General features: G+C 45.3%; 1 long non-coding RNA gene across 6 annotated transcripts in view; it reads right to left on the bottom strand.

Annotated features, from left to right (window-relative positions):
* The window catches only part of LOC132006746 (uncharacterized), an 86,942-nt gene that overhangs the window by 33,207 nt on the left and 32,879 nt on the right, over window positions 1-20,856 (bottom strand). For 4 of the 6 annotated variants that reach the window (XR_009401206.1, XR_009401208.1, XR_009401204.1 and 1 more), the window contains exons 6-8: window positions 11,619-11,778; window positions 11,163-11,272; window positions 10,981-11,030 (exon numbers count right to left, since the gene is read on the bottom strand). The exons of 1 other annotated variant lie outside the window; for it this stretch is intronic. This is a non-coding gene — a long non-coding RNA (uncharacterized LOC132006746). The remainder of the gene's footprint in view (window positions 1-10,980; window positions 11,031-11,162; window positions 11,273-11,618; window positions 11,779-20,856) is intronic. One more of the 6 variants, XR_009401203.1, reaches the window with a different exon arrangement.

Below are 20,856 nucleotides of genomic sequence, written 5' to 3' on the forward strand. Positions count from 1 at the left end.
AAAGCATTTTGTTTTTTCATATGCCAAATTATTTTTTAAAGATTTTATTTATTTATTTGATAGAGAAACACAGTGAGAGAGGGAACACAAGCTGGGGGAGTGGGAGAGGGAGAAGCAGGCTTTCCCGCTGAGCAGAGAGCCCGTTGTGGGATTTGATCCCAGGACCCTGAGATCATGACCAAAGCCAAAGGCAGATGCTTAATGAATGAGCCACCCAGGCACCCCCATATGCCAAATTATTAATAGCAGGTCATCTCCAGACTCTGACTAAAGTCACATATTAACATACAAATGTGAATTTCCACCATCAACTTCATCCAACCAAGGTGTAAGAGGGACTGGCCTTCAGACACCAGTGCTAACACAAAGGATACTCAGAATTCTCTGATATGAGGGTTAGATTTGAGGAGGTGAAGGAAGTAGAATTTGGGGGGTTATTTGCTTTATTTTATTTTTTAGAGAGAAAGAGAGAGGGAACAAGCATGAGCAGGGGTGGAGGAGAAGGGGAAGGTCAAGAGACCCCCACTGAGTGGGAAGCCCAACATGGCACTTGAGCTGAAATCAAGAGTCAGATGCTTAACCAACGGAGCCACCTAGGCACCCCAGAAAACAGCTGCTTTAAAACCTTCCATCCGGGGTGCCTGGGTGGCTCAGTGAGTTAAGCATCTGGCTTCAGCTCAGGGTCTCCTTCCCCCTCTGCCCCTTACCCCTCATTCTTTCTCGCTCTCTCACGCCATCTCAGATAAATAAAATATTAAAAAAAAAAAAAGAACAAAAGAAAAACCCCAACATTCTGTCTTGGGCATCTGAGTGGTTCAGCTGGTTACATATCTGCCTTCAGCTCAGGTCAGGACCCCAGGGTCCTGGGATGGAGCCCCACGCCTGGCTCTCTGCTCAGCGGGAAGCCTTCGACTCCCTCTGCCTCTTCCACTTGTATCTCCACACCCCCTCCCCTGCTTGTGCTCTCTCTCTCTCTCAAATAAAAATATAAATCTTTAAAATAAATAAATTTAAAAAATCTTCCATTACAAGAGGAAGCCTAGAACCTCTGCAACAAAGTCATAAGATTGACTTAAATTCCTTTTTGGATTACTATCAAGTTTTAAATGTCTACCTTGACATTTTGTAATACCATGAAGACACTGATCAAATCTGTTCTTAGAAAGGTTACCAGTAGGGCGCCTGGGTGGCTCCGCTGGTTAAGCATCTGCCTTCAGCTCAGATCAGGATCCCAGGGTCCTGGGATGGAGCCCCGCATCGGGCTGGTTATTCTGTTCAGCGAGGAGCCTGCTTCTCCCTTTCCCTCTGCCTGCTTCTCTGCCTACTTGTGCTCTCGCTCTCTCTCTCTCTGTCAAATAAATAAATAATCTTAAAAGAAAAAAGTTACCAGCAACTTCTTGTGATGATCCTGTTGAGCATTGGCTAAAGAGCATGGAAGAGAAAGCTGTCTGTCCCAGTGTTCGTGGAGTGATGGCAAGATCCAAGTGGAGAGATGTTCTGGAGTGAACATGTCTGGAAGGGTGATTTGAATGATTCTTTATCTGTCTCTACCTCTTGGCCAAGTTTCTGTGGGAGCTGAGATGGCTGGTGGCTGACAGAGAGATGAGGAAGAGGGCCGGAGCGGCTCTGAGGGCCAAGAACAGGCCCAGCAGCACTCTGACACAGTTACTAGGCTCCGGCGGGTGCTCTGCTCGCTCGCTCTCTCTGCACCTGCTGACATGGCCTCTTACACAAACCTTACATAAATCCTCAGTTCCCTTTCTCTTCACTGATCCCACCAGAATGCAGATTTCTGCCCTGCTCACTCTCCTTCCACTGGCTTTCTCTCTCCTGGCACTTCCTACAACAGTATTTCCTACTTGGAAGGGACCCGACCTCCTGTTTCCACGTGAGCAGCTCTCAGTTCCCTCTAGCAAGTTAGGCTCAAAAGGAATGACATAGAGCTTGTGGATACTGGGATTAATATTTATAAGCTTGTACAAAATAGTACACAAAATAAATTTATTTTTATTAGACTGTGTCAGTAAAAAAAAAAAAAAAAAGGATTACAGGTAGTACCCACCAGTAGGGGAAGGGCCTAGCAATTCACCCAGAGATCAGCATGGATTAAGGCACACAAAAAGACTGAACTATATGTATCTGAGATCAGCTGTCCACCTCCAAAATAGTACCCTCGTAGTTTTCCAATATCCCTACAGTTCTCACCAACAGGGTCACTCCTACTGGGCATTCTGAAGACATACAGATATGGGTTCTTAGAACAAAGCAGTGACACTGTTCGTATTTGGCCTTGGCCCAGTCCCTGCTCAACAACTGGGGAGTGGTTTAAACTCTCTGAACTCTGGTTTCTTCATCTGTTAAAAACAATCCTTTTCTCTTCTCTGTATCCGATTCCTTGGCATCCCTGAGTGGCTGGTATTTAATATCCAGTAAGAGGCCAACCGACAAGATGGCCTCTCTTCCCACTGTATCTACCTTTTATTTATTAACAGTCTCTTAGTAACTGACATCTGATGGATACTTACAAGTTTCACCTAAGCCTCCCACTAGTAGTAGTCTGATTATCTATTTATCTCTACGTTACCTGACAAGGAAATGGTCTGAGAAAGGTTTACATGACCTGCCTGCCATTATGGGACAAATCAGTGGTAGAACTAGGATCAGAAGTCCTATCTCCTCACCCCTCGCCCATTGTGCTTTCTGAGAGGTGAGCATTTCCAACCTGTGTTTCTGAACCCTCCATGTTTCTGACTGTCTGGACAGAAAAAGGGAGAGGAATCCCAGGCTTTGCACTGAGCCCACGACCACAATCCTTTGCCTATAGTTTCTTAGATGTACTGTGTGTTTTGACTCCCGTCCAACCCTCTTCCTCAACTCTAGAAGCCCTCACTATCCGAAGTCTACCAAACCTGACTGGATACCTTCTCTAGGCAGCCCTTCCTGACCAGACCCAAACCACAGTCATCATCCCCTTGCATTAAAACCCTCAAGCACCTGAGAGTCCAGAACCCTCAACTAGCTGTGTGTTTGTGTATGTGTGTGTGTGTTGAAACAGTATTAACAGTAGTAGCTCTATACAACAGATTTGAGGGAAAAAAAGAGAAAAATGAAAACATACCAAAATATCAGAGGTTTAATCAAACAGCCAGATTATTCTAGACTATGACCAGGATGAATAGAAATTCAGGTCAACTTCTTAACTTTGTCTGTCCATCTAAAATTCTGAAGTAATCACTGGTGATAACCAGGTCAGCCTAGAGGGTCTGTGAGATCCTCCTGGAAAAAAGAATCCGTGGTCTTGGGGCTGTCTTCCTTTATGAAGGAAAGTGGGGTCAGATATTACAGAAAGATCGGCCTGCTGAACCCCAATGAGGGCTCCCTTTAGCCCCAAGTAAACCAAGAAATTCTGCTTGAGGAGCTTCCTAACCCTAACCCTAGTGTTCTGGGGGGTAGGGTGGTTACTCTCTGAATATGACATATATGTCTATTCCAGATTTTCAAGCAGCATCTTCTACTGCTCTTGGGTGCAAGAAGATAGGTACTTCATTGATCCCTGGGACATTTTCGGTCAAAACTACACTACCCAAAGCTGACCTGGGCATGTCTGATAACTGTATTTTTCATCCAGTTGACAAGTGAAATTTATAGCAGAAGGGATCAAAGCCCTGGCATGCTGGGAAGGAAATGTACATGGGAATTCCAGAACTGAAAAGGCCAGTGACCCATGAGACTCAATGGCCCCAGGGGGAGTTTTGAAGCCCTTGTTCTGACGAAAGGAAATGAAATGGGTTCTCTTTCATTTTAAAGGATGGGGAGATGGTTTAGGAGGACAAGACCCACTTGGAAGCGATGAGCTCTCTTGTAGTGAGCTTTAGCTACGTTAAAATGAATGGTGGCAAAGACCAGCACCATATGCTTGCTAGTTACTAACTGAAGACCTACAGGGCTAGCTACTCTTTGGAGGTAAAACTCTTCCCGGGCATCCTAGCAAAGTGAGGTGGCACTTCCCGCTTAACAACAGGGGACCATTTCTGAAGTCATGTCTACTTTAGATACCAAGGTCTGTCTAAAGATTTCCATACTCGTTCAGTTCAACAATAGTCCTCCAGCATCTATTTCCCAGGAGCTAGTTGCTAGAGACGCAGAGATAATAATAGCTAGTAGCAACAGTCAAGCATTACCAAGAGGGTTTTTTTGTTTGTGTGTGTTTTTTGTTTTTGGGTTTTTTTTTTAAATTCTGAGAGACCCTCCGCAGGGTGCTCTACCTAGATCATCTTGTTTCATTCTGTCCATCGCACTGTGGGGTGTTCTTTGCCCCACTTGACCAATGTGGAAAAGGGCATGTAGCAAGGTTATGAAGTTTGCGTAAGGTCACAAGGCTAGTACACAGCAGAGGTGGGACTTAGTCCCAGGCATATCGAATCCCAAACTGTGTGATCTAACCACGACCCCACTCCGCCTCAGACTATTCGGCTTTCTGACCCTCATGGTCGGAAACCTGACAGTGTGGGTTTGCGGTCTGGCTTCGCCACTTACCACTTACGTGAACTTTGACCCATTAAACCTCCACGTGCCTCAGTCTCCTCATCTGAAAAGAGGGATAATAATAGAATCTAACTCCCAGAACCACAATGAGGATTCCGAGTGCTTAGAAGAGTTCCTTGCACATAATAAGCACTATACGTGTGTTAAAATAAATGAGCTTAAGTCTGAATGGGATTACAGGACAGGCTTCTTGAAAGAGCTGATGCCTGGGTTGAGTCACAGAAGATGAGTAAGAGTCAGCCAGGTGAATCGAAGCAGCGAACGTGGGCCGGGCAGGGGGAGAGTGTGAGCCCAAGCCAGCATCGTGGGAGGGAGCTCACATACGCGCCGCTTGGTAATTCTAGACGGGAGCATAAAGTGCAGAAAGGAGAGAGGTGGGGGAGGGTTCTGGAAAGGCCTTCTACATCACTGGAAGGAATCTGGACTTTATTTCACATGGACCATGGAACCATGGAGATAAAGGGTTTCATTCAGGGGCACAGCATGAATAGATGTACATAGGAGGAGAGATTTGTTCTATGGTCTAAAACTTACTTTAAAAATCTTAAATTAGGGGTACCTGGGTGGCTCAGTGGGTTAAAGCCTCTGCCTTCGGCTCAGGTCATGGTCCCAGGGTCCTGGGATCAAGCCCCGCATTGGGCTCTCTGCTCAGCAGGGAGCCTGCTTCCTCTTTCTCTCTGCCTGCCTCTCTGCCTACTTGTGATCTCTGTCTGTGAAATAAATATATAAAATATTTAAAAAATTTTAATTTAATTAAAAATTAAAATTAAATTTAAAATTAAAAATACTCAGCCCAGGGCACATGGGTGGCATCATAGGTTAAGCGTCTGACTCTTGGTTTCAGGGTCGTGACCTCAGAGGCATGAGATCAAGCCCCACGTCAGACTCCACACTCAGCGCAATCTGCTTGAGATTCTCTCTCTCCTCCCTCTGCCCCTCCCCTGCTATTTGTGTGGGCATGTGTGCGTTCTCTAAGAAAAAAAAAATACTCAGCACAGTGTGTGATACACACATACCCATGCATATATACATGCACATAACGTATATAGGGACAGTCAGTATCGGAACTACCCCTATGAGGAGCACACTCCAGCCGTGCTCACTGTGCATCTGAAAGACTAATTATGAACATACATTCCAGAAGCGGAACTGGAAAGCTTCAACCAATCTACCTAAATCTGCACGAGAGTGTTGGTTCATTAATACAAGGGATGTTAGAAATAAACTTTCATTGGTAAAATAAAAGTATTCTAGATTTATGGATCTGTACCACCATCTACCCTTGCATGAAGGGGACCTAAGAAACTGATGAGCCCAGAGTGGCATTCTAGGTCTAGGAAGCCACTGGTCCTGCGTCCTGACACCTAATGGAAGATCCCATCGCCTGACCTAACCACAAGCTTAGCTAAACTGCAGCGACTGGGGAACTGCTAAACGTGCCTCAGTGAATCTCTCCCACGTGGGGCTTCACGGTCTCATGAGGACAGGTTGTAGGACTGTGTCTAACCACTAATAGATGTGTTTGGCAGAACTGGGTCGAAGCCCTGTTGTCTCTGGAATGGACCACCCGGCCGGCAGATTGCACAGGACGGGGTGAGGATGACAACCCGCAGCCATCTTGGGTCAGTGGAAGCTACTGACGGTCACTGAAAACTCAGTGACAATGTGAGAGGCTAAAAAGGCTTAGCTCGATTTGCAGGAGGACTAAAGGAGGGCAAATATGGAGGCTGCTGCAAGTGGCTCAGTCAAGAGATAATGAACAAGAAGGTCCGAACGAGAGCGGTGCCAGTGGGCGAAAAGAAAATGGAGTCAAGAGCTATTGAAGAGGTAAACTCAGGAAGTCTCGGTGATCCTTTGGAATCCTTTGGATGTTAAGGTCTGGGAACAGGTCTGTAACAACATCTAGGCTTCTTGTTGGAGTGACTGGGTAGGTGTTGGTGACACTCCCTGAAGTAGGGGACAGTAGAAAAGCCAGAAGAGGAGAACGTTTGGGGGTGAGGCAGGGGCAAGCATTTTGAGAAACACTGAGCTGGACATCTACACGGAGACATCCAGCAAGCATTTGGATATTAAAGGCTGAGGCTCAGGGGAAAGTCCGGGCTTGAAATAGGACGGGAAGCCATCAGCACGTGGGGGTAGAGAGTACTTGAAGAGCGGATGATCCCTCACTTACCATAATACAAAGTCAGTAGATGATGGTTAAAAAGCGTCAAGAAAACAGAATGTGGAAACAGCATTGTGGTTCCTCAAAAAAGCAGATTGGGGAATTGCTGAACGATCCAGCAATTCCATTTCTGGGTATAAGTTCAGAAGGGGTGTAAGCAAGGACTCGGGCAAGTGTTTACACACTTGTGTTCACAGCAGCACTTTCCTAACGGCCAAAAGGTGGACGGCTCAAATGTCCATCATGGAACAGATGGAAGAACAAAATACAGTGTGTGTATGTGTGCGCGCCCACGTGTGTGTGTATAAAATAGAATATCATTCGGTCTGAAAAAGGAACCAAAGTCCAAATTCACAGTGACAGGTACTAGAATAGCGGTTGCCGGGGACATGCAGGGAAGGGAATGGGAAGTTACCGTTTAACAGGCACAGAATTTCAGTTCCCAATGAGGAAGAAATTCGAGAGATGGATGGTGGTGATGGTTGCATGACAATATGAATGTCCTTAGTGCCCCTGACCTTGACACTTAACAAATGGTTAAAATGGCAAATTTTGTGCTATGTATGTTTTACCACAATAATCAAAAAAGAAATTGCAAGCTAATAATCATACTCTTTTTTAGAGATTTATTTATTTACTTGAGAGAAAGAGAGAGGGAGAAGCAGACTCCCTGCTGAGCAGGGAGCCTTATGTGGGGCTCGATCCCAGGACCCTGAATTCACAACCGGAGCTGAAAGCAGACGCTTAACTGACTGAGCCACCCAGGTACCCCAATAATCATATTCTTTTAAATGACTGAGGTAAACACCGTAAGGAACACTTCAAGGAGTGATTGCTTCTGGTAAGAAGGAAAGGGATAGGCAAAGGGAGTTTTGCTTCTCATTATAAGCCTTTGGTACTCTTTTTTTTTTTTTTTTTTTTTTAGCTATATACATGTTTCATATTATAAAAATAAAAACATTTTTTTTCTTAAGATTTTCTTTATTTATTTGACAGAGAGACAGAGAGAGAAAGGGAACACAAGCTAGGTGAGTGGGAGAGAGAGAAGCAGCCTGCCCGCTGAGCAGGGAGCCCGAAGCAGGGCTCGATCCCAGGACCCTGGGATCATGACCTGAGCCGAAGGCAGCCGCTTAATGACTGAGCTGCCCAGGCACCTGAAATAAAAACTTTTTAAACTGTAGAAGCAAGCGGATGAGGGTGCCTGGCTGGCTCAGTCGAAAGGACATGTGACTCTTGATCTCAGGGTTGTGAGTTTGAGCCCCATGTTGCGTGTAGAGATTACTAAAATCAACTTCAAAAAAAAAAAAAAGTAGATGAGATCACTCAGGGAGAGTTCAAGAAGTTGGTGGGAGAAGAGGTACCTTAGGGTAAAGGTCGCAAGAAACAATATTATCTACTAAAACAAGGTACCAGAAAGGGTTATCACAAGGATCTAGAAGAATCACTCGTTTACTGTACTAAGCACAAGAGCAGCTCCCAGGATCTAGAAAGTTGTCTGGGGGACCTTCTCCTGGGCTCTCTGTCATCATTCCCCCTCGCCCCACTGATCCATCCCACAAGGCTCCCCCCTCTCCTCCTCCTCTGCTACTCCACACCTCTCCCTTGGCTCATGATCTCTTCCTTGCTTCTCTGGGAGCATTTACTTGACTTCCACACTCCCTTCCCTGCCCAGCAGCGTCTTCAGGTCACTCGCCCACACTCACGTGGCCAGAATCACAGCTTCAGCCTCCGTGTCTATGCAACTTCTCAGCCCTATTTCCTAACGGCCACCTCCCTCCATCTTGCCATATTCCTAGGCATCCCCTCTGCCTAAATGTCCACCCCTAGTCCTAGTGGCCAGGCCCGAGGCTTCACCGTCCCTTCCTGAGACGCTGTGGGTGGGGAAATAGAGCCTCGAAGGAGACTGAAGCCGGCCATTAACCAAAATATAACTACTATCAAATAAGATCCTTGAGGAATACAGGAGTGGGACAACAGGAGAAGAAGAGCCACGGAGAGTGCGCCAGCAGGTGAGTGGCTGAAGGATGTTGAAAGCTGCCAAACAAAGTTCCTCAAAACACCGACTAAAAGGTTTGGCGTGGGGGTGAACAAAAAGGAAGGAAGTGGGACGTCACGTATAGACTATTCATTCCTTCAGGAGGCTTGGCGGACAAGGGAGACATCAGGTAAAATTGTCTGAGGGGGCGCCTGGGTGGCTCAGTGGGTTGAGCCTCTGCCTTCGGCTCAGGTCATCATCCTGGAGTCCCAGGATCAAGTACCGCATCAGGCTCTCTGCTCAGCGGGAGTCTGCTTCTCCCTCTGACCCTCCCCCCACCATGCTCTCTCTCTCTCTCTCAAATAAACAAAGTCATTTAAAAAAACCTGAGGTTTTGTGATGGTTTCAAATGTAGCAGAGTATAAAGAAAGAGTAAAGAATTGTCAAGAGATGGGTGGGTGAAAAGGTTGGCGTTGACTAGGAGAGGATATGCTATCCTCAGAGACCGGCAGAAAAAAACCTAAGAAATGCAGGTACAGGTTTTTGATCCAGAGTTCATATTATTTTGCCACAGAGACCAACCTTGACCACAGGCCTACTCTTAATACAAGAAAAGAGGACCAAGGACAGAACTTTGGACAATGCCAACACTTAACAGTGCGAGCGAGTTGCCCATTCCAGATCTGATCCTTCAGGGTAAATGTTTTATTTGGGTCTGGCTTTCCCTACCATGTATGGCTCTGGACCTGTCCCCTTAACACCCAATTGGCTACAGGCCCCAGAAATGCCAACTGACAACCTTTACAAATCATAATCAGGAGAGAAAATATGTAATGATGCAGTCATATGTTCTGGAAAGAGGACAGGAGTGAGAATCATGGGATCTGCTCCCTTCCCTCTGTGGGTGTCTGTATTTCCATACGTAAAAGTGAAGAGGCAGGGTCCGCTGTCCCCACGGCTCCTCCAGTTGGACCACTCGTTATTCTTTGACCTCTTATCTATGCTCTCCTTGTGGGGGTATCGACACTCTCTTGCACTAATACAAATGGGTGGAAGCTGGCTCTATTCTTCTCAAGCTCCTGATCAAAGGAAAAACTCCAGGCCTCCTGGGTGGCTCAGTGGGTTAAGCATCTGCCTCGGGCTCAGGTCATGATCCCAGGGTTCTGGGATCGAGCCCCACACTGGACTCCCTGCTCAGCGGGGCATCTGCTTCTCCCTCTCCCTCTCCCCCTGCCCCCCAGTTCGTGCTTGCTCTCACTCTCTCTCTCTCAAATAAATAAATAAAATCTTCAGGGGAAAGAAAAAGGAAAAACTCTGAGGAACTGGCACAATCACAGAATATGGTAAATAGAAGAAAGCAGGAGTCAAAGAGAAAATGTGAGTGGCCTCTTGCTGTTGATGTCAGTGCTCGGCTGGACAACAGCGAGACCGCGTTTCCTTGAGATCGAGTCAATGTCTCGGAAGTGGGAAAACCCAAAACTCCTCTTTGTCTGGTCAAATGGAGATTTACTCCCCAACCCTGCTAAGTCCGGAGGAAATAGTGAATATTTTCCTCTCCTCATAACATCCCTCGTGCAGTCATCATAAGCATTAAGAATGTTCTAATCCATGTAACAGAAAGGGGGTTTCACCATTGTTCTCAAGTAACCAACTATTCTTACCACATCTTCAAAGCTTCACTGGAGGAGGGGGCGGAATTAAACTCAGGACAGTACGCCCTGCCCCCCTTCCTCCACACCACCAGCTAGGAACAATTTACCAGTGTTCACGCCTAGGCTCCTCACTCCTATTCTGAAGTCTAAAAATACTTTGGTAAGAGTGGGATTGTGAATAAAGATCGTGCTGTCCTTTCCACAAAAAGCTGGGACGACTGATCTATGAGTAAGCCACAGCCTTCCAGTTCTTTCGCAGGCTTGGAGATGGAACTGTTCTGTGTCATTTCTACCCTCGCACACTCTGGGGACCAACAAGCTTCCCTGTGTTCCCGGGGGGCCAGGGGGTAGAGGGGAAAGCAGTGAGCAATGCCTGGGGCCTCACACAGACCCTGTCCTGTGGTCCACGAGCAGGCCACGTGTAGCTATAGGCTGAGTCCCCACACCTCAGTACTGAATGCCACAGCCCCTCCCTCCCCCAGCTCAGAGCCCCGGTCAGGTGCCCAGCTCCTGTCTGGAGTTGTGAGGCCGGACAGGTCCCCTGAGCAGGGTTGGGCGGAGGACCCCCTGCCGTCCTGGTGTTTGTACCGAGGCAGGTAGAGGCGAGCCCCGAGTCTGGATGATGGGGACTGCTCGGCTATTACCTCTTTGAGCAGCTGGTCTCTCCACCGTGAGAGAATTAGCAGGTGGTCACCTGGAGGTGGGGGGGGGGAGGAAGAGCGTGAGCAAGTGAAGCTGGAAAATGAGGGAAATGAAAATTCAGGGGAGGTGGCTTGCCCCCCATCCCCCGTAGAAAGGTTCGTGCCTCAACCAGCAAGGCTCCCACCTGCGCCCACTCTGAAGATGCCATTGTCGCCTGTTCACATCCAAGGCTCAGCTGCCTTCCTAGCTTGCTTTTCTGCGTGTGCTTTGCATCTGTGCCTCCCCCAGGGGCCGCTGCCAGGAGAAAGTTCAAATCTAGTGAGATCAAGGGGATAAAGGGTGCTTTGGATTCTTCCTTTGTTGTTTTAAACATTCTTTTGAGGCACTAAGGGCCACCTCTATAATGCATAAAATAAGCAGCCGTCTGTTTTACGAGCCATCCAACTGAAAACGGGTTAATTCAAGCACAATCTACCAATGGACTCATCGTCGGGCCTCAGCTAATTGCCGGAGATGAGCTGTGTCACCAGACATATGCACTCTTATTTCATTAGCTGGATGTGTCTGTGTCAGAGGCAGGCCGTGAACTTGGTGAAAAAGACCAAGGCTCTGGTTAACCCTGGACAGAAGGTGACCTTACTTTCTGGACTGTCCTGCAGCCCTCAGCTCCTGGATCAGTCTGGCCACCTGAGGCTGAATCTCTCCTCTTACAGAAACTGGTTCACTTCACCCTCCATCCGAAGTCTCCAATACTTGGCAGTTGAGTTCCTTGTATAAGTAGGACTTCACGAATGGCCTGCCTGTGGGGAGAAGGAAAAACTAAATAAAGAATGAAGTTCTCCTGAGATCTGAAGGTGCCCTTCTCCTTAGCTTTGGCTAAGTACACTGGATTCAAACACTTTTTATTTTTTTTTATTTTTTTTTTAAAGATTTTATTTATTTATTTGACAGAGAGAGTTCACAGTAGACAGATAGGCAGGCAGAGAGAGAGAGAGGGAAGCAGGCTCCCTGCTGAGCAGAGATCCTGATGCGGGACTCGATCCCAGGATACTGAGATCATGACCTGAGCCGAAGGCAGCGGCTTAACCCACTGAGCCACCCAGGCGCCCCGATTCAAACACTTTTTAAAAAAAAACTTGGGTTTCAAAGCTCTTCGTGTTTACTTCGTAGATAGATGAGACAGAACCAAACAAGGCACCCAGCTTTCCAACTCAAGAGTGATGCCTATAAAGGCATGATCCGGATATATTTATCAAATAGGTAACAGTTGTTCTCAGCGTGCCCCAAGTCCCCCAGTAGAACGTTCTTCCACTTTCCAGCTCATGTCCTTGGGTCCCAGTATCTCCTGCTGCCATGTGGACATACAGGGTCGTTTGTTCTCTGTCTTACCTCTAATTCAAGCTGGGGTGCCTATTCCTTAGCACTGGGCACCACTCCAGACCTGTCCTATACCTCAAATCAAAAGGTTTTGTTCCACTCTCTCAGGGTCCAACTTGAGAAAGGGATATTCCCTTAAGTGACAAGTTCACATTTTTTTTTTAGAGAGGTCTTCTGGAATTTGGTAGCCTAGATCAGTGATCCTAGTGGTAGATATTTTGAGGTATTCAGGAGGGCAGTTTAAGAACTCCTGAGGGGCGCCTGGGTGACTCAGTCGGTTAAGCATCTGACTTGATTTCGGCTCAGATCATGATCTCAGGGTAATGCACTCAAGCCCCATGTTGGGTTCCTCACTCAGAGTGGAATCCACTTAAGATTCTCTCTCCCTCTCCCTTTGCCCCTCCTGCTTGTGTGCGCGCACACACACACACTCTCTCTCTCTCCACCCCCCCTCTCTCTCAAATAAATAAATGTTAAAAAAAAAAGGAATAGTTCAGGCACTCAGAGAGGCTGCTTTCTGGTTTTAGAATTTAGAGATGTAATGCTGATTTAGAAATTACTCTCTGCTTCTTGCCTCTCTACTTTTTTCACCGGAAGAAACAGATTAAAACCGGCTAAGAGAAACATGTTAATCACGGTTAAGTCATTTGGCCAAAGGTGATTTAATTGCACAAAAATTATACTGTTACTACACTATTACAAAGCCTGCTTAGAGAACTAATCTGAATAAAATCAGGAAGCAATTTTTCAATTTAAAAATGTGCTTACATCAACTTTGACAGATCTAACAACTTGATGAATCTCAAAGACATTTGCTGGGTGTAAGAAGCTAGTTTCAAAGTTACCTCCTGTTTGTTTCCATGTACATGACATTCTCAAAAAAATAAAACTACAGCGACGGAGAAACACGTCAGTGGTTGCCAGGGTTTGGGGATGAGTGTGTATTACAACAAAGGGAACTTTGGGGGGAAGAAGGAACTGTTCTGTATCCTGATTGTAGTGGTGATTACATGAATCTATACCTGTGTAAAAATCTGGAGAAATGTACATACCAATAAGTCAAACTTCCTATATATTAATCTAAAAACTAAATTAAGGGATACTTTCCCCACTATTTAGTTCTATGCAAAATCAAGTTTACCTTCTAAAAAGAAAGTCAAGAGGCGTCTGGGTAGCTCAGTCAGTTAGGCATCTGCCTTCTGTTCAGGTCACGATCCCACAGTCCTAGGATCGAGTCCCACACCCAGATCCCTGCTCAGACAGGAGCCTGCTTCTCCCTCTGCCTCCTGCTCCCCCTGCTCGTGTGTGCATGCACTCTCTCTCTTACTCTCTCTCTCTGACAAATAAATAGATAAAATCTTAAAATAAAATAAAAAGTCGGGGCACCTGGGTGGCTCAGTGGGTTAAGCCTCTGCCTTCGGCTCAGGTCATGATCTCAGAGTCCTGGGATCGAGCCCCACATCGGGCTCTCTGCTCAGCAGGGAGCCTGCTTCTTCCTCTCTCTCTGCCTGCCTCTCTGTCAAATAAATAAATAAAATATTAGAAATAAATAAATAATAAATAAATAAATAAAAAGTCAAGTGATAAGCTCAAGATGTTCCAGGTCTGAAGAATGGGCATGAAAAGGTCTTTGGGGAAAAGATGAAGATGGCCCTCTGAGCACCCCCAAGGAAAGTGTTGAATCTACGGAAAAGGCAAAGCCTGTATTTGGAGGTGATGGCTAGCCATGAAATGTGGTTTGTAGCCAATCACCCACAGTCTCTCATTCCCCCTCAGTGTTTCTTTTGTGGTCAGAGCCAACCGACTGACTGACAAGGGTTGGGGGTGGCTTTTCGCTATTCGGAGTTACCTTACAGGCCCACTTGGGCCTTGTACACTGGCTCCACAAGCAGTGATCAGGCCAGTGATTCCGACTTTGGAAGGGCTGGGGGAGGGGGGGACCAGGCTGAGATCCCATATTTTGGTTTCCTAGTGCCTCCCTCTGCTAATGAAGATTTATATAGCAAATGTTCGCTCTTTCATGAAAGTGATTTTCAATTAAATTTGGTTACTGACAATTTCCAGAAGGTGAACAATACCTCTCTGGATTATTAGAGGCCCACTTAAAGCTCTGCATACCCAGGTGTGGGGCCTCACTGCTTTTGTCTAACTAGCCAGTCTGGCCGCCAGATGGCCAATTAGTTTAATGCCCACACAATGAGCCAGATGCCTTAATTCAGCTTCTGGAAACACATTCAAGGCCCTAGTTTTCTGTCATTACCGTCTTTTTTTTTTTTTTTTTTACTAAATTTTTTTATTTTGAGATCACTGTAAATTCACATGCAATTGGAAGAAATAATACAGTGGGATGCTGTGTATCCTTTACCCAGTTTCCTTTAGTGGTAGCATCTTATAAAACCATAGTATAATGTCACAACAAGATAAAGACATTGCTACAACTGAACGATCTTGCGCAGATTTCCCCAGTGTTACTTGTGATCATTTGTTTGTGCCTATGTATTTAGTTCTATGCCATTCTACCATGTGTAGGTTCATAGATCCACCAAGGAAGTAGAGAACTGTACCATCACCACAAGGATCCTTCCTGCTACTATTTATAGCCATACCCACCTCCTACTTGTCCCATTCCCTAACCCCTGGCAGCCACCATCCATGTCCCCATCCCTATATTTTTTGTCATTTCAAGAGTATTTTATATATACATACACACATACACACACACACACACACACACACACATATATATAAATACACATATATAAAATCATACGGTATGTAACTTTTTAAGATGGCTTTTTCCTTACTCGGTAAAATTCCCAGGAGATTCACTCAAGGGACTGTGTGAGCCATGCCCCACTTCTTTTTATTGCTGAACAGTATTCCAGGGCATAGAATGATGTACCACATATTATTTAACTATTAATATGTTGAAGGACACATGTAGGGGCGCCTGGGGGCTTCAGTCTGTTAAGCATCTGACTTTAGCTTAGGTCATAATCTCAGGGTCCTGGGATCGAGTCTTCATCAGGCTCCCCCACTCAGCAGAGAGTCTGCTTCTCCCTCTGCACCCCCCACCATGGTCTCTCTCTCTCTCTCTCAAATAAATAAATAAAATCCTTTTTTTTTAAAAAAAAAAATACATGTATGAGATACCCAGTTTCTTGACATCCTCACCAGCATTTGGTGTTGTCACTACTTTTTATTTTAGCCATTCTGATAGATGTGTAGTAGTATCTCATGGTGGTTTTGATTTGCATTTTCCTGATGGCTAGTGATGCTGAACATCTTTTCATGTGTTATTTGCCATCTGTATCTCCTCTTTAGTGAAATATTTATTTATATCTTTTGCCCATTTTTTAAAAATATTTCTTTAGTTATTTTAGAGAGAGAGCATGAGTGGGAAAAGGGTCAGAGGGAGAGGGAGAGAATCCTCAATCAGATTCCCCACTGAGCGTGGAGCCAACATGGGGCTCAAGCCCAGAACCCTGAGATCATGACCTGAGCCGAAACCAAGAGCCAGACACTTAACTGACTGAGCCACCCCAGCACCCCCTGTCCATTTTCTACCTGCTCTGAGTTTTGAGAGCTCTTTATATATTCTAGATACAAATCCTTGGTCAGATACATAGTTTGCAAATACTTTCTCTAGTCTATAGCTTGATCTTTCATAGAGCAAAACTTTCAATTTTGGATAAAGTTCAATTATACTTTTTTCCTTTTATGGATCATGATTATAGTGTTAAGCCTAAGAACCCTTTGCTGAGCCCTAGGTTATGACTTTCTCCTGTGTGGTTTTTTTGTTCGTTTGTTTGTTTTTTGCCTACAAGTTTTATAGCTTTACACTTTAAGTCTGTGATCCCTTCTGAATTCATTGTTTGTATAAGGTGCGATGTTTGGGTCAAGGTTTTATTTGTTTGTTGCCTATGGATGTCAATTGCTCCTGCACTTTTTGTTGAAAGGCTAGCCTTCCTTCAGTGAAATTGCTTTTATTTTTGTCAAAATTCAGTTGAGCACATTTGGGTTTATTTCTGGGTGCTCCATTCTGTTCCACTGATCTATGTGTCTACCCTCCACTATTACTACACTGTCTTGATTACTGTAGCTATATAGTAAGCCTTTACATTGGAAAGAGTAATGTCTCCCCAGTTTATTCATTTTAGAAAGATTTTATGTATGTATATATGTATGTATTTGAGAGAGAGGACAAGAACAGAGAGGGGCAGAGGGAGAGGGAGAAGCAGATTCCCCACTGAACAGGAAACCTGGTGTGGGACTCGATCCCAGGACCCTGAGATCATGACCTGAGCTGAAGGCAGATGCTTCACTGACTGAGCCCCCAGATGCCCCCCATTTATTCTTTATAAACATCATTTTAGCTACTGTAGGTCCTTCGTCTTTCCATATAAACTTTATAATAAGCCCATCTATGTCTACAGAAATCCCTGCTGGGAGGTTGAGAGGGATCCCATTGACCTATAGATCAATTTGGGCAAAACTAACATCTTTACTATGTTGAGTCTTCTAATTCATAAACATAGTAAGTCTCTCAAATTATTAATGTCTTCTTTGGGTTCTTTCATCAGTGTTTTATAACATTCAGGATACAGATGAAACATGTCATGTTTTGTACATTTTTTGTTAAGTTTTATACCTAAAAATTTCATTTCCATTGGAGCAATTATAAATAGTGTTGTGGCTTCTCATTTAGATCTCTACATCGTTAGTATACAGAAGTGTGACTGATGTTTATGTGTTGATCTTGCATCAGATGACCTGGCTGGATTCGATTATTAGTTCCAGAAGAGGTTTTTTTTTTATATCCCCTGTCATTTTTTATGTAGACAATCAAGTCTTCTACAAACAGAGACAGTTTTACTTCATTCTTTCCAATCCGTATGTCTTTTATTCCTTTTTCTTGCCTGCTGTGCTGGCTAGAACTTTCAGTACAATGTTGAATAGAAGTGATAAGAGCAGACAAGCTTGCCTTATTCCAGTCTTAAGAGGCGAAGTATTCAGTCTTTCACCACTAAGTATATATAATGTTAACTGTCAGGGTTTTTTAAAAGATGTTCTTTTTTTTTTTTTTTGGAAGAGAGAAAGAGCGAGAGTGAGAGCAGGGGCTGGGGATAGGCAGAGGGACAGAGAGAATCACACTGAGCAGAGCATGGAGCCGGATTCGGGACTTGATCTCATGAACCTGAGATCATGACCTAAGCCAAAATCATGAATGGGACACTTAACTGACTGAGACATCCAGGCATCCCAGAGATCTTTATGAGGTCAGGGAAGTTCCCTTCTCTTCCTGATGTACTGAGTTTTTGTCATAAATGTTGAATTTTGTCAAATTTTTTTCTGTGTTAATTGATATGGTCATATGACTGTTCTTTCATTTTTGATATGATGGACTTTACCGAATGATTTTAAAATAGTGAGCCAGCCTTGCATACCTTGAGTAAATCCCACTTGGTCATGGCATGTAATTTTTTTATACATTGTTGGATTCATTTTGCTAATATTTTATTTATTTGAGAGAGAGAGAGAGACAGAGAGACAGAATACAAGCGGGGGAGGCAGAAGGAGGGGGAGAAGCAGACTCCCCACTGAGCAGGGAGACCGATGTGGGACTTGATTCCAGGACCCCGAGATCATAACCTGAGCCGAAGGCAGATGCTTAACCAACAGAGCCACCCAGGTGTCCCCATTCTGCTAATATTTTGTTGAGGGTTTTTGTGTCCACGTTCATGAGGGATACTGGCCTGTAGTTTGCTTTTATTTATTTGTTTGTTTGTTTTTTGGTACTTTCTCTGGATCTGCTATCCATCTGGAACTCTGACAATATACATGTCGGATGTCTTGTTATTTCCCACAGGTCTCAGAGGCTCTATTATTTTACCAGTCTATTTTCTCTCTGCTGTTCAGACTGAGTAAATGTTATTGAAATGTCCTCAAGCTCTCTGATTCTATCCTCTGTCATCTCACTAGTATGGTTCCAGCAAGTTTCTGTTTTTGGTTTTTTTTTTTTATTTCTGTTACTGTATATATTTTTTTCAGTTTTATAATTTCCATTTAGTCCTTTTTTATAACTGGTTTCTCTTTGCTGAGATTTTTCCACTTTTTCATTTATTTCAAGAGACTTTGCGATTGTTTACTGAAGCACCTGCGTGATGGCTGCTTTAGAATCCCCGTCAGATAATTTTGTCTTTTGATTCAGCTCGCTGTTGATGTCAGTTGACTGTCTTTCCTTATTCAAATCATGATTTTCCAAGTCTTAGTATGAGAGGTGATTTTTCATTGTATTTTGGCTATTATGTCAGGAGACTATTGAAATCTTTTATTTTAGTGGGCAGCCATTGCAGGTTTAGCACACAGGTCCTGGCCTTCCTTTCCAGAGCCTCTGCCATGCTGATTTGGTCTGCTTGTTAATGCGGTACTGATGGCGCCCCCACGGGTCTGCGCTGGGGCCACCTAAGGGAGCCCAAGGCGCTCCATAGGGCTGGGCTGCCTGAGGCCTACGAGTGGAAAAAGTGAGTCTTGAGTCTGTGGAAACAATGAATCTTCCCCGGTTTTGCTTGCTCTAGTGCAACCTCCCTTGCCCGTGCTATATACCATCCTGGTATCTCTTACGGGGAGAGAGCGCTCTCAAGCCCAGGGGCCCTGACAGGCTTCCTGGGCCGGAGTACTTCTTGTGGTTAGATTTGCCCTTGATGGCCTGGCCGTACCGTATCTTGTGGTAAGGGAGAAGAGTCAGGCCTGGTGGGAAAGAACACTTCCCCTGGCTGCTTGGTGTCAGAAGGCCTCACATTCAGTCCCGAGGAGGAAGCTGCCTACCTCAGCCACCTCCTGTTGCTAGGCTGGGGTTTGGGAAATGCTAGGCCTGGTTCACCCTCTTCTGCTGGGCAGGAAGTCATAAGGTACCTCGCTACTAGCATGTTTCTCCAGTCCTGGGGTCCCTAACCATTCTGCCTTCCTCTTTATGCCTTTTGGAATTTTTCTTTGGTTGCCTCTTGAATTATTTCTAGGATTTATAGTTATACTTAGCGGGGAGAAGCAAGGAGAAATGAGTCTGTGCCGTCTTGTCCGGACTGAAAATAGAAGACCGATTTTGCACTGGTTTCTGCTGTTGTTTCTTGGAATGACTCAGGCTTTCATCTGCCCCCCGTTTCTGGGCAAAGAAGCTCAGGTGGCTTTGCCTTGGTTAATATATCAAGCTCCCAGGTTTTTTGAGGTGTGTGTGTATATGCACATGCACACAAGAAAGAGACAGAGGGAGACAGAAAGAGACAGACAGAGAGGAGAAAGGCTGGCAGAGATCAGCCCTAAAAGAGAGCGTGTGTTAGAGTGGGGCAAACACTCTGACAGGACACGGAGTTAGCTGGGGATCTGTCTTGCCTATAAGATACTCCTATGCCACTATATTCACAGGATCATTATTTTGAGGAGTCAGAAGCACCAAAATTTGGTATCTCCAGACAGGATGGTGGCAGAAAATATGGTTTTAACACATTCTCCTCCCTTTGTGTAAAACCTTAGGACACCAGTGTGTGGCACATTCTGTGCAGCCCTGTTCCTCAAGGAAAACAAGATGGAGGCTGGAGACCACTGCCCATTATGGCGGGCTGAAAATCATGACACTCGCCACCAAATGTCCAACGTCCCAATCCTTAGCATCAGCCAACAGGTTACCTTACATAATAAAAGGGACTTCGCAGGTGTGGTTATGTCAAGGATACTGAGATGGGGAGATGGTCCTGGCTTATCCAAGTGGGCCTCATGATAGAGTTCATCTAAGAGAGAGGCAGGAAGGGGAGAGCCCAAAAAGGCCATGTGACTCTGGAAGCAGAGGTCAGAGAGTGTGAGAGAGATTTGAAGACGGCCTGCACTGGTTCTGAAGATGGAGGAGGGGGGCATGAGCCAGGGAATGCAGGCCGGCGACCTCCAGAAGCTGGGAAAAGGCTGACTGTAGACTTCTGATAGCCAGACCATTGAGATCATAGATCTGTGTTATTCTGAGCCACGTAGTTTGTGGGAATGTGTTCCAGCAACAACAGGAGACTAGTGTGCTGACAAAGGCCAGGTGACCCGATCAGAGGCAGGAGGTTAGGGGGGTAATGCAGAGTGGGACGAGTGAGGCTGCAGCTAAAAGCAGGAGACTCTCCGGTCTGGGAAGGTGAAACCCGAGACATTGGCTTGAAGACAAGACCACTGCTGTCCAATGGGACTCTCTGTGATGATGGAAATGTTCTATATTTGATTTCTCTGGGAGTGGAGCCCCTTGCCACATGTGACTACTGAGAACCTGAAATGTGGGCCGGTACTTCGGAGGCACAGAATTGGTAATTTGATTTACTCATTTAATTTCTGTTTGAGTTGTAAAAGCCACAAGTAGCTAGCGGTTGCTGTATTAAACAGGGCAGGTCCCTACCATTAAAAAGAATGTGGGGGAGGCGAACACAAACTTACTCATTTAAAGTCTTCAATGCTAGAAAACTAGCCCACCCAAA

Source organism: Mustela nigripes, chromosome X, assembly GCF_022355385.1.
Source record: "Mustela nigripes isolate SB6536 chromosome X, MUSNIG.SB6536, whole genome shotgun sequence".
NCBI classification, from domain to species: domain Eukaryota; kingdom Metazoa; phylum Chordata; class Mammalia; order Carnivora; family Mustelidae; genus Mustela; species Mustela nigripes.